Genomic DNA, 14,860 nt, shown 5'->3' on the forward strand with positions numbered 1-14,860 from the left:
GGTAAACTGTAGTTTTAAATTCTATGGAGAAAGAAAACAATGCAGCATCAGGCTAGTCTTTGTTAACTTTGGTTTTGATGCATAGGTGTGTATCACATTGTGGCCTGTATGTTTGCAATGTAGCATAAATAAAGAAAAGTAAAAATTCTACAATGAATAAAAATTTTTATTCTAAAATTGATATGGCAAAGAAAGCTGAGTACTGAAGAATTGATGCTTTTGAACTGTAATGTTGGAGAAGACTCTTGAGAGTCCCTTGGACTGCAAGGAGATCCAATCAGTCCATCCTAAAGGAGATCAGATCTGGGTGTTCATTGGAAGGACTGATGCTGAAGCTGAAACTTGAATACTTTGGCCACCTCATGTGAAGACCTGACTCATTGGAAAAGACCCTGATGCTGCAAAAGATTGAGGGCAGGAGGAGAAGAGAACGACAGAGGATGAGATTGTTGGATGGCATCACTGATTCGATGGACATGGGTTTGGGTGGACTCCAGGAGTTGGTGATGGACAGGGAGGCTGGAGTGCTGTGGTTCATTGGGTTGCAAAGACTTGGACACGACTGAGCAACTGAAGTGAACTGAACTGAATATGACTCTAGTCTCTCGTCCTAATTTGTCTATTTAGACTGATGTGATCTGTATCTTATTATCGACATGGATTCAAAATAAGGACTTTGAATTAAAATATCAAAGAGTATCAGAGACAGTTATGAACAAAAGAGGAAGAAGGAATGGCAGGATTGGTGGATGAGGGGGCTATACTATTTCAGTTTGTGGTGTATTGACCTTGATAACGGAGAAGGCCGTGGCACCCTACTCCAGTACTCTTGCCTGGCAAATCCCGTGGACGGAGGAGCCTAGTAGGCTGCAGTCCATGGGGTTGCTAGGAGTCAGACATGACTGAGCAACTTCACTTTCACTTTTCACTTTTATGAGTTGGAGAAGGAAATGGCAACCTACTCCATTGTTCTTGCCTGGAGAATTCCAGGGACAGAGGAGCCTGGTGGGCTGCCGTCTCTGGGGTCGCACTGAGTCGGACACCACTGAAGAGACTTAGCAGCAGCAGACCTTGATAAGGCTTCGAATCATCTAGTTAGAAATGTTTAACTTAAATCTGGATGTAATAGTGCTCTGGAGAGAGAGAGCTATTTTATAAAGGTATTTTTCAACTTAAGTTACTTTCAGTTCAGTTGCTCAATCATGTCTGACTCTTTGCGACCCCATGAATCGCAGCACACCAGGCCTCCCTGTCCATCACCAACAATAATAAACCACTTTCAGTCCTTTAAAGCATGATCAATATGGTTTGGCAGGAAGGCTCTGCTCATTAAAGACATGAACACTGGCTGACAGTCTAACCAATGCATAATTCCATCACCTCAATAAGGGACTTCCGGCAGAAAAAGAAAACCCAGAGAACTCTTGACTGCCTCTTAATTGTTTCCATCTGGAATTGATGTGTATTACATTTCATGAACCAAAGCAGAACAAAAGGTCAGTCCTAATTTAAATAGGGTAGGAAATATAATTGTCTTTTGGGTCTGCATCAAGATAGTTGAAAACATTAGTAAGCACTACCAACATCTACCTAAAGAGACCTGTGAATCACTTGTGTATTGATGATAGCTTAAATCATATAAATGTGTGAGATTATTTACATAGTGATATCAAGTAAAAAGTGCATAGAGTGGGAAAAATCTTAAAGACTGCCAAGTTTAGCAGTCATTCTCTGGAAGAATAATCCACTCTTTATTAGGGTAAGTGAAACCTTTTTATAAAATTAAATTGATAAATAATAATGCTAAAAAGGAAAATATATAAAAGATGAACCTTAAATGAAACAAATGCTCATTGAAAAATCTCAGTGCTTTTATTTTCAACTTATATTACAGATTCTTTTAAATTGTATACTTTGCTAAGTATGATATCAGTGTTGAAATAATAGCAATAATAATAATAAAGATGAGCTAACATTTTATAATGGGCAAGCATTTTGATATTTTGTATTTCAGTATTCATAATTGCTTGCTAGTTAAAAACCATAGATTTTATTAAAATATATAAAATCCTCTTTGCTTAATTGATTTTATCTCTAAACTTCATCAACTAGAACAATTTAAGATCAACTTTCTAATAAGACAAAACCACATTCAAATCCCTATTATTTATGAGATGTTTGATTTGAGCTAGTAGCATAACATTTATAAATCTTCATTATTTTAAACAAATGTAAACGATTAATTGTTGGCATTTTATAAAATGAAAATAAAATTTTATTGCACAGCTTAAGTGATACACTCTAGGTACAATAAAATAGACCAATACATATGAAGTTAATTTTTATACCATTTTATGGAATAATTTGGTGAACAAGTATTTTATTTTCTTGATTCACCATCCTGCTAATGATTTCATTAATCATGTCTGTTTAAAACATTTGCTCTCCCAGAGAATATAGCTGTTTTTATTTTTTTTTAACAATTTTTTTTATTTTATTTTTAAACTTTACATAATTGTATTAGTTTTGTTTTGATTGTTGCTGTATTCTTATTTTGAAAATTTAAATTTGTGGTTATATACACCAGCCTTTTTGTGAGTTGGATACTATCTAAACTATATATTATTTCAAATAAAATTCACAAAAATGAGACCAATATAATATAATTTAACAAGAAATTGTGGTCTATATGTTTTCTACTGAAAGGAACCTGGAAATCTGACTTTGCTATTTATTCTGTGACCTTGAGCATGCTGCTTGCCTTTAAAGATTATTTCATTTGTAAATAAGAATGGATGGACTATATGATCTTGAAATCTTGCTCAACTCTTTTATTCTCTGATTTTAGTGGACTACTCTAACAAAATTCTCTAGCTTTTTATATTTTATTTGATTAAATTGAAATGTGTGAATGGCTTCTGTATTGTTTAGAATGTGTTTTTCTATTAGCTTAAAATATTGAGGCAGTCCTCTTTTGTATATTTATTATTTCAAGACAGAGAAGGCATAGAAATGGCATATTCCATTTGTTTACAACATATTTGAATGAATAATGCAAAGACAAGAGTATGATAAAAGACTACAACATATTCACATATCTTTTCTTTATACTAATAAGAACACCACAGTGTCAAAATCAGTGTCTGTAAAAATATTGCTTTCTTCCTATGGGGTTATGGAAGGTAATTTATTAGTAACAATGACCTTTTTTACTTATCAATTAATTTTTAAACAGTCAATTCATCTCATTAAAAAATTCTAAATAACACAAAGTAAATTTTAAAATTTGTCTCTATGAAAATTAATGAAAAAGTAAGCTAATTAATGAAAAATATTCTGTTTTTTTAATCAGCAAATGCAATTAATTTTATATGTGACATTCTCATTATTGCACTGCTTATAATTTTCTCACTATAGTCTAATTTAGACTTGTTGAACAATGAAGTAATAATCCAAAAAAAAATTATATTAGTGTCCGCAGTAGATATCATCTACTCATACTCTTTGGATGGAGTAATACTGATGTTACATAAGAGCTTCAGGTCACTTTCCTCATGTTAATGCTAATATCTAGTGAAGTTTCTTTACCAACATATTGTATTGATTAACTGGAATAAATTTTATCAAAGTACTTTTCCAACTATGCAATACTACCTAAGCTGCTAAAGTGAGTTGAAAACAATTTAAATAACTTCTAATATCAATTCTAGTGAATGAAAGTAGGCTCAGAGGACAAAAAGATACAAAGTTTTCATGTAATGGTGAAAACAAATGCACAGATAGTTTTGCACAATATGGACAATTTTATGGACCTTTGAGAGGGGAAGTATTCAGTCTGATTTATTCAGTCAAGATCTTTCTCCCAGCCTTCCCCAAAGAGACCTACAGTCTTTTGTAAAAGTAACTCTATATTAGGGGAAAGGGAATAGTCAAAACTCTTGGGAAATTTTGGACACAGTTCTGAAATGAGACTATCTTGAGACTCAAAACGTCACTACTGTCCACAAGTCAGAACAGCAGCTTATGGAGCCCAGGTAATGACTCAAGTTTTACTTTGAATCTCTATCAATCTGGGCCTAGTGGATTCCCAGCCCACCCTATGATTATTTTCCCAGTTCCAGGATGCATATTTGACATATATATTTTCAAGAACTGGCAGAATCCCCACATTAGTTAACTGACTTGTGCAGTGAAGGCTAATAGGATATAAAAAGTGAAGTGGAGATCACTAGAATTACATCTACCTAGTAAAATGAAAAATGCAATAGAACATTCTTTGAATGATTGTAAAAATGTGTGCCACCATAAAGGGTTTGAATGATGTAGGGGTGGTGATTCCTACCACACCCCCATGCAACTCACCTATTTGTCCTGTGAAGAAGAATCTTGGATGGAGACAGTAACTTATCACAAATTTGACCAGGTGGTGACTCCAATCACAGTTGCTGTACCCAATGTTGTTTTAATGCTTTGACAAATTAACACACACTTGGGCTTCCCTGGTGGCTCAGAAGGTAAAGAGTCCACCTGCAGTGTAGGTGACATGGGTTCAATCCCTGGGTTAGGAACATCCCCGAGGGGAGGAAATGGTAACCCACTCCAGTATTATTTTCTGGGACAGAGGAACCTGGTGGGCTATAATTCAAGGGGTTGCAAAGAAACAAACAAGACTTAGTTAATAACACTTTCCTTTCTAGAACCTGATGTGCAGCCACTGATCTAGAAAATTACTTTCTTCTATGCCTATCAATAAGGTATATTAGAAGCAGCTAGCTTTCAGCCAGCATAACCAGAATCACATCTTCAGGGTCCTACCTTAGGGGTATATCAAGTCTCCAATCCTATGTCATTATTTAGTCAGCAGAGCTATTTTGTATTTCCTTTACACAAAATATCAACACTGGTCCATTACATTGATTATATTATGCTGATTGAACCTAGTGAGCAAGAAACAGCAACAATTTTGATACATTTTTAAGACATTTAAGTATCAGAGGATGAGAAATAAATCTGACAATAAACTGTACCCTTCTACCTCAGTGAAATTTCTAGGGGTCCAGTTGTGTAGGGCTTCCCTGGTAGCTCAGCTGGTAAAGAATCCACCTGCAATGCAGGAGACCCCAGTTCAATTCCTGGGTCAGAAGATCCACTGCAGAAGGGATAGGCTACCCACTCCAGTTTTCTTGGGCTTCCCTGGTGGCTCAGTTGATAAAGAATCCACCTGCAATGCAGGAGACCTGAGTTGGATCCCCGGGTTAGGAAGATCCCTTGGAGAAGGGAACAGCTACACACTCCAGCATTCTGGCATGGAGAATCCCATGGACTGTATAGTCCATGGGGTTGCAAAGAGTAGGACACAACTGAGCAACTTTCACTTTCACTTTTTCAGTAGTGTGGGATAAGTCAAAATATCTCTTCCAAGGTAAAGGATAAAGACCCTCCTACAACCAAAAAAGAGACATGATGCCTATTGGGTAGCTTTGGAAGTTCAGATCAGATCATATCAGATCAGTCGCTCAGTCGTGTCCGACTCTGCGATCCCATGAATTGCAGCATGCCAGGCCTCCCTGTCCATCACCAACTCCCGGAGTTCACTCAGACTCAGGTCCATCGAGTCAGTGATGCCATCCAGCCATCTCATCCTCTGTTGACCCCTTCTTCTCCTACCCCCAATCCCTCCCAGCATCAGAATCTTTTCCAATGAGTCAACTCTTTGCATTAGGTGGCCAAAGTACTGGAGTTTCAGCTTTAGCATCATTCCTTCCAAAGAAATCCCAGGGCTGATCTCCTTCAGAATGGACTGGTTGGATCTCCTTGCAGTCCACGGGACTCTCAAGAGTCTTCTCCAACAACACAGTTCAAAAGCATCAATTCTTCGGCACTCATCCTTCTTCACAGTCCAACTCTTGCATACATACAGGATCACAGGAAAAACCATAGCCTTGACTAGCCGGACCTTTGTTGGCAAAGTAATGTCTCTGCTTTTGAATATGCTATCTAGGTTGGTCATAACTTTCCTTTCAAGGAGGAAGCGTCTTTTAATTTCATGGCTGCATTCACCATCTGTAGTGATTTTGGAGCCCAGAAAAATAAAGTCTGACACTGTTTCCACTGTTTCCCCATCTATTTCCCATAAAGTGGTGGGACCGGATGCCATGATCTTTGTTTTCTGAATGTTGAGCTTTAAGCCAACTTTTTCACTCTCCACTTTCACTTTCATCAAGAGGCGTTTGAGTTCCTCTTCACTTTCTCCCATTAGGGTGGTGTCATCTGCATATCTGAGGTTATTGATATTTCTCCCAGCAATCTTGATTCCAGTTTGTGCTTCTTCCAGTCCAGCGTTTCTCATGATGTACTCTGCATATAAGTTAAATAAACAGGGTGACAATATACAGCCTTGACAAACTCCTTTTCCTATTTGGAACCAATCTGTTGTTCCACATCCAGTTCTAACTGTTGCTTCCTGACCTGCATACAAACTTCTCAAGAGGCAGATCAGGTGGTCTGGTATTCCCATCTCTTGAAGAATTTTCCACAGTTTATTGTGATCCACACAGTCAAAGGCTTTGGCATAGTCAATAAAGCAGAAATAGAAGCTTTTCTGTAACTCTCTTGCTTTTTCCATGATCCAGCGGATGTTTGCAATTTGATCTCTGGTTCCTCTGCCTTTTCTAAAACCAGCTTTAACATCAGAAAGTTCACGGTTCACATATTGCTGAAGCCTGGCTTGGAGAATTTTGAGCATTACTTTACTAGCATGTGAGATGAGTGCAATTGTGTGGTAGTTTGAGCATTCTTTGGCATTGCCTTTCTTTGGGAAGTTAGAGGTAACATATTCCTAGTATTCTTGCCTGGAGAATCTGCATGGACAGAGGAGACTGGCAGAATACAGTCTATGGGGTTGCAAAGACTTGGACACTACTGAGCAACTATGCACACAGCGCATCCCATCATTTGAGTGTATTATTCCAGCCCATAAGGAGTTCCCTAGTGTCAGTCGACAGAGAAATATAAAACCTTAAGCTCACTTTGCAGATGGTTCTGTATATGTAGACACCACCCTAAAGTGGACAGCTGAAGTGCTACCGTCTGGGACATTCATGAAGGATGATAGTGAAGATAAATTTGCCTAATAGGCAGAACTTCAATAAGTATTCCCAGTTTTTCATTTTTATTGGAGGAAGGAATTACCTCCAAGATGTATGATTATATACAAATTCATGAACTGTAGACAATAGTTTGGCTGGATATTCACAGACCTGAAGGAAGCATGATTAAGAAATTGGTGTTTCTTTTTGTCTTCTTCTTCTGGGATCCCTATGATTCGAATGTTGTAGCGTTTAATATTGTCCTGGAGGTCTCTGAGATTGTCCTCATTTCTTTTAATTCGTTTTTCTTTTATCCTCTCTGATTCATTTATTTCTACCATTCTATCTTCTAATTCACTAATCCTATCTTCTGCCTCTGTTATTCTACTATTTGTTGCCTCCAGAGTGTTTTTAATTTCACTTATTGCATTATTCATTATATAATGACTCTTTTTTATTTCTTCTAAGTCCTTGTTAAACCTTTCTTGCATCTTCTCAATCCTTGCCTCCAGGCTATTTATCTGTGATTCCATTTTAATTTCAAGATTTTGGATCAATTTCACTATTATTATTCGGAATTCTTTATCAGGTAGATTCCCTATCTCTTCCTCTTTTGTTTGGTTTGGTGGGCATTTATCCTGTTCCTTTATCTGCTGGCTATTCCTCTGTCTCTTCATCTTGTTTAAATTGCTGAGTTTGGGGTGTCCTTTCTGTATTCTGGCAGTTTGTGGAGTTCTCTTTATTGTGGCGTTTCCTTGCTGTGTGTGGGTTTGTACAGGTGGCTTGTCAAGGTTTCCTGGTTAGGGAAGCTTGTGTCGATGTTCTGGTGGATGGAGCTGTATTTCTTCTCTCTGAAGTGTAATGAAATGTCCAGTAATGAGTTATGAGATGTCTATGGTTTTGGGGTGACTTTGGGCAGCCTGTATCTTGAAGCTCAGGGCTGTGTTCCTTTGTTGCTGGAGAATTTGCTTGTTATGTCTTTCCCTGGAACTTGTTGGCCCTTGTGTGGTGCTTGGTTTCAGTGTCGGTATGGAGGCGTTTGATGAGCTCCTGTCAATTAATGTTCCTTGGAGTCAGGAGTTCCCTGGAGTCAGGGTTTGGACTTAAGCCTCCTACTTCCAGTTATCGGTCTTAATTTTACAGTAGTTTCAAAACTTCTCCTTCTGTACAGCACCACTGATAAAACATCTACGTTAAAGATGAAAAGTTTCTCTACTGTGAGGGTCACTCAGAGAGGTTCACAGCGTTACATGGAGAAGAGAAGAGGGAGGAGGGATTTAGAGGAGATAATAGTTGAAAACTTCCCTAAAATGGGGAAGGAAATAATCACCCAAGTCCAAGAAACCCAGAGAGTCCCAAACAGGATAAACCCAAGGCGAAACACCCCAAGACACATAGTAATCAAATTAACAAAGATCAAACACAAAGAACAAATATTAAAAGCAGCAAGGGAAAAACAACAAATAACACACAAGGGAATTCCCATAAGGATAACAGCTGATCTTTCAATAGAAACTCTTCAAGCCAGGAGGGAATGGCAAGACATACTTAAAATGATGAAAGAAAATAACCTACAGCCCAGATTATTGTACCCAGCAAGGATCTCATTCAAGTGTGAAGGAGAAATCAAAAGCTTTTCAGACAAGCAAAAGCTGAGAGAATTCTGCACCACCAAACCAGCTCTCCAACAAATACTAAAGGATATTCTCTAGACAGGAAACACAAAAATGGTGTATAAATTCGAACCCAAAACAATAAAGTAAATGGCAACAGGGTCATACTTATCAGTAATTACCTTAAATGTAAATGGGTTGAATGCCCCAACCAAAAGACAAAGACTGGCTGAATGGATACAAAAACAAGACCCCTACATATGTTGTCTACAAGAGACCCACCTCAAAACAGGGGGCACATACAGACTGAAAGTGAAGGGCTGGAAAAAGATTTTCCATGCGAATAGGGACCAAAAGAAAGCAGGAGTAGCAATACTCATATCAGATAAAATAGACTTTAAAACAAAGACTGTGAAAAGAGACAAAGATGGTCACTACATAATGATCAAAGGATCAATCCAGGAAGAAGGTATAACAATTATAAATATATATGCACCCAACACGGGAGCACCGCAGTATGTAAGACAAATGCTAACAAGTATGAAAGAAGAAATTAACAATAACACAATAATAGTGGGAGACTTTAATACCCCACTCACACCTATGGATAGATCAACTAAACAGAAAATTAACAAGGAAACACAAACTTTAAACGATACAATAGACCAGTTAGACCTAATTGATATCTATAGGACATTTCATCCCAAAACAATGAATTTCACCTTTTTCTCAAGCGCACATGGAACCTTCTCCAGGATAGATCACATCCTGGGCCATAAAGCTAGCCTTGGTAAATTCAAAAAAATAGAAATCATTCCAAGCATCTTTTCTGACCACAATGCAGTAAGATTAGATCTCAATTACAGGAGAAAAACTATTAAAAAATCCAACATATGGAGGCTGAACAACACGCTGCTGAATAACCAACAAATCACAGAAGAAATCAAAAAAGAAATCAAAATTTGCATAGAAACGAATGAAAATGAAAACACAACAACCCAAAACCTGTGGGACACGGTAAAAGCAGTCCTAAGGGGAAAGTTCATAGCAATACAGGCACACCTCAAGAAACAAGAAAAAAGTCAAATAAATAACCTAACTCTACACCTAAAGCAACTAGAAAAGGAAGAAATGAAGAACCCAAGGGTTAGCAGAAGGAAAGAAATCTTAAAAATTAGAGCAGAAATAAATGCAAAAGAAACAAAATAGACCATAGCAAAAATCAACAAAACCAAAAGCTGGTTCTTTGAAAGGATAAATAAAATTGACAAACCATTAGCCAGACTCATCAAGAAACAAAGGGAGAAAAATCAAACCAATAAAATTAGAAATGAAAATGGAGAGATCACAACAGACAACACAGAAATACAAAGGATCATAAGAGACTACTATCAACAATTATATGCCAATAAAATGGACAACGAGGAAGAAATGGACAAATTCTTAGAAAAGTACAACTTTCCAAAACTCGACCAGGAAGAAATAGAAAATCTTAACAGACCCATCACAAGCACGGAAATTGAAACTGTAATCAAAAATCTTCCAGCAAACAAAAGCCCAGGTCCAGACGGCTTCACAGCTGAATTCTACCAAAAATTTAGAGAAGAGCTAACACCTATCCTGCTCAAACTCTTCCAGAAAATTTCAGAGGATGGTAAACTTCCAAACTCATTCTATGAGGACACCATCACCCTAATACCAAAACCTGACAAAGATCCCACAAAAAAAGAAAACTACAGGCCAATATCACTGATGAACATAGATGCAAAAATCCTTAGCAAAATTCTAGCAATCAGAATCCAACAACACATTAAAAAGATCATACACCATGACCAAGTGGGCTTTATCCCAGGGATGCAAGGATTCTTCAATATCCGCAAATCAATCAATGTAATACACCACATTAACAAATTGAAAAATAAAAACCATATGATTATCTCAATAGATGCAGAGAAAGCCTTTGACAAAATTCAACATCCATTTATGATCAAAACTCTCCAGAAAGCAGGAATAGAAGGAACATACCTCAACATAATCAAAGCTATATATGACAAACCCACAGCAAACATTATCCTCAATGGTGAAAAACTGAAAGCATTTCCTCTCAAGTCAGGAACAAGACAAGGGTGCCCACTTTCACCATTACTATTCAACATAGTTTTGGAAGTTTTGGCCACAGCAATCAGAACAGAAAAAGAAATAAAAGGAATCCAAATTGGAAAAGAAGAAGTAAAGCTCTCACTGTTTGCAGATGACATGATCCTCTACATAGAAAACCCTAAAGACTCCACCAGAAAATTACTAGAACTAATCAATGACTATAGTAAAGTTGCAGGATATAAAATCAACACCCAGAAATCCCTTGCATTCCTATACACTAATAATGAGAAAACAGAAAGAGAAATTAAGGAAACAATTCCATTCACCATTGCAACGGAAAGAATAAAATACTTAGGAATATATCTACCTAAAGAATCTAAAGACCTATATATAGAAAACTATAAAACACTGGTGAAAGAAATCAAAGAGGACACTAACAGATGGAGAAATATACCATGTTCATGGATTGGAAGAATCAATATAGTGAAAATGAGTATACTACCCAAAGCAATCTATAGATTCAATGCAATCCCTATCAAGCTACCAACAGCATTCTTCACAGAGCTAGAACAAATAATTTCACAATTTGTATGGAAATACAAAAAACCTCGAATAGCCAAAGCGATCTTGAGAAAGAAGAATGGAACTGGAGGAATCAACCTACCTGACTTCAGGCTCTACTACAAAGCCACAGTTATCAAGACAGTATGGTACTGGCACAAAGACAGAAATATAGATCAATGGAACAAAATAGAAAGCCCAGAGATAAATCCACGCACATATGGACACCTTATCTTCGACAAAGGAGGCAAGAATATACAGTGGATTAAAGACAATCTCTTTAACAAGTGGTGCTGGGAACTCTGGTCAACCACTTGTAAAAGAATGAAACTAGAACACTTTCTAACACCATACACAAAAATAAACTCAAAATGGATTAAAGATCTAAACATAAGACCAGAAACTATAAAACTCCTAGAGGAGAACATAGGCAAAACACTCTCTGACATACATCACAGCAGGATCCTCTATGACCCACCTCCCAGAATATTGGAAATAAAAGCAAAAATAAACAAATGGGACCTAATGAACCTTAAAAGCTTCTGCACATCAAAGGAAACTATTAGCAAGGTGAAAAGACAGCCTTCAGAATGGGAGAAGATAATAGCAAATGAAGCAACTGACAAACAACTAATCTCGAGAATATACAAGCAACTCCTACAGCTCAACTCCAGAAAAATAAATGACCCAATCAAAAAATGGGCCAAAGAACTAAATAGACATTTCTCCAAAGAAGACATCCAGATGGCTAACAAACACATGAAAAGATGCTCAACATCACTCATTATCAGAGAAATGCAAATCAAAACCACTACGAGGTACCATTTCACACCAGTCAGAATGGCTGCGATCCAAAAGTCTACAAGTAATAAATGCTGGAGAGGGTGTGGAGAAAAGGGAACCCTCTTCCACTGTTGGTGGGAATGCAAACTAGTACAGCCACTATGGAGAACAGTGTGGAGATTCCTTAAAAAACTGGAAATAGAACTGCCTTATGATCCAGCAATCCCATTGCTGGGCATACACACTGAGGAAACCAGAAGGGAAAGAGACACGTGTACCCCAATGTTCATCGCAGCACTGTTTATAATAGCCAAGACATGGAAGCAACCTAGATGTCCATCAGCAGATGAATGGATAAGAAAGCTATGGTACATATACACAATGGAGTATTATTCAGCCATTAAAAAGAATACATTTGAATCAGTTCTAATGAGGTGGATGAAACTGGAGCCTATTGTACAGAGTGAAGTAAGCCAGAAAGAAAAACACCAATACAGTATACTAACGCATATATATGGAATTTAGAAAGATGGTAACAATAACCCTGTGTACGAGAAAGCAAAAGAGACACTGATGTATAGAACAGTCTTATGGACTCTGTGGGAGAGGGAGAGGGTGGGAAGATTGGGGAGAATGGCATTGAAACATGTAAAATATCATGTATGAAATGAGTTGCCAGTCCAGGTTCGATGCACGATACTGGATGCTTGGGGCTGGTGCACTGGGACGACCCAGAGGGATGGAATGGGGAGGGAGGAGGGAGGAGGGTTCAGGATGGGGAACACATGTATACCTGTGGTGGATTAATTTTGATATTTGGCAAATCTAATACAGTTATGTAAAGTTTAAAAATAAAATAAAATTAAAAAAAAAAAAAAGAAATTGGTGACAGGGAAATATGGTAAAGAATTATAAATAACATGAGAATATTTTTGTCCCATATGGGTCCCCACCGAAGGGTGACATTATCAGAGGAATAATTTAATAATCAAGTGCATATGTTGGCCCATTCTATGAGGACTAGTTATACTCTTTTCCTGGTTGCCACTGTCCTTGCTGAATAGGATTATAATCAAAGTGGTCATGGTGATAGGAAGCTATGCTTGAGCTAAGTAGTGTGGATTTTGATTCACTAAGGCTGACCTGGTAATAGCTACTGCTTAATGTACAGTCTGCCAGCAGTAGAGATCAATACTGAATTCTCAATATAGCACTGCTTTTCAGAGTAATCACCCTGCTACCTGGTCACAGGTAGACTACACTGAATTGCTACTATCATGGAAGGAGCAAGATTTTGTTCTTATAAATACACATTACTCTCCATACAAATGTGCCTTCCCTCCATGCCAAAATGTCTATCCATGGATTTCCATGATGCCTTATCTACCATCATTACATTCCATATGGCATTGCTTTTGTAAGAAGTTCTCTTCACATTAAAGGCAGGATTGTAATAGTCACAATCTCAAGGTATCAACTGGTCTTACCATGTTACCCATAGTCCTGAAGCAGCTGGCTCAACAGAATTGTGGAATAACCTTTTGAAGATGTAGTTACAGCATCAGCTAAGTGGGAATATTTTGCAGTACTGGGGCAAGGTCTTCACTGAGACTGTATATGCTCTGAATCAACATAGCCAGGATTTACAGGTTCAAGAATCAGTTGGTAAAAATAAAAGTGGTAACATTCACTGTTGTTCTTAGTGACACACTGGCAGAATTTCTCTTCTTCTCATCATGACTTTATTCTTTGATGGCTTAGACCATCTTAATTCCAAAAGGAGGACACTTCCACCAGAAAGCACCATAATGAATCCATTGAACTGAAAGTTAAGGCTGCCACCCAGCACATAGGACTCCTCATCTTTCTTAATTAACAAATAAAGGCTTTACTGTACTGGCTGGTGTAAGTGATCCTGACTACTAAGGAGAAATTGAACTACTCTTCTTCAACAGAAGGGAGGAAGAGTATGTCTAGAATAAAGAGAGCCCTTAAAACATCTCTTAGTATCATCCTTTGATTGAAGTCATTGATAAACTACTTAACAACCAAATACAGGCAGAACTACTAGGGGCCCAGGCCCTTCATAAATGAGGGTTTGGATAACCCCACAACATAATTTATCACAAATAACTGAGATTCTAGATGAAAGAAAAAGAAATACAGAAAGAATAGTGAAAGAAAGCAGTTCTAAATACCAGCTATGGAAGAATCAATATAGTGAAAATGAGTATACTACCCAAAGCAATCTATAGATTCAATGCAATCCCTATCAAGCTACCAACAGCATTCTTCACAGAGCTAGAACAAATAATTTCACAATTTGTATGGAAATACAAAAAAACCTCGAATAGCCAAAGCGATCTTGAGAAAGAAGAATGGAACTGGAGGAATCAATCTACCTGACTTCAGGCTCTACTACAAAGCCACAGTTATCAAGACAGTATGGTACTGGCACAAAGACAGAAATATAGATCAATGGAACAAAATAGAAAGCCCAGAGATAAATCCACGCACATATGGACACCTTATCTTTGACAAAGGAGGCAAGAATATACAATGGATTAAAGACAATCTCTTTAACAAGTGGTGCTGGGAAATCTGGTCAACCACTTGTAGAAGAATGAAACTAGAACACTTTCTAACACCATACACAAAAATAAACTCAAAATGGATTAAAGATCTCAACATAAGACCAGAAACTATAAAACTCCT

Source organism: Bubalus kerabau, chromosome 11, assembly GCF_029407905.1.
Source record: "Bubalus kerabau isolate K-KA32 ecotype Philippines breed swamp buffalo chromosome 11, PCC_UOA_SB_1v2, whole genome shotgun sequence".
NCBI lineage: Eukaryota > Metazoa > Chordata > Mammalia > Artiodactyla > Bovidae > Bubalus > Bubalus kerabau.